This window comes from Colobus angolensis, unplaced genomic scaffold (assembly GCF_000951035.1).
Source record: "Colobus angolensis palliatus isolate OR3802 unplaced genomic scaffold, Cang.pa_1.0 Scaffold336, whole genome shotgun sequence".
Lineage (NCBI taxonomy): Eukaryota > Metazoa > Chordata > Mammalia > Primates > Cercopithecidae > Colobus > Colobus angolensis.
In genome coordinates, this window is record NW_012116666.1 from 31,457 (window position 1) to 31,875 (window position 419).

The following is a 419-nucleotide window of genomic DNA, read 5'->3' on the forward strand; positions in this document are numbered from 1 at the left end:
AATGTGTCCATTTTGTGGTCTATTTTGTGCCATGTTTTCCACATTTTTGCACTTTTTAATGATGATTTTGCCATTTAAAATTGCACCAAGCATAGTGCTGAAGTGCTGTCTGGTGTTTCAAAGTGCGAGAAGGTGGTAGTGTCTCGTGAGGGAAAATGTGCATTTTGGATAAGCTTCATTTAGGCTGAAATTATAGTGCTATTAGTGGCGAATTCATTGTTAATAAATCAACAATAAGATACACCCAGATAAAAGAAGAGGAAACTCACTGATCTGTATGTGAGACTGCTGCAGAAGGTGCTAAAGTAACATCTATATATGCTTGGTGGCTCAAGCCTGTAATCCCAGCACTTTGGGAGGCCGAGGCGGGCGGATCACGAGGTCAGGAGATCAAGACCATCCTGGCTAACATGGTGAAA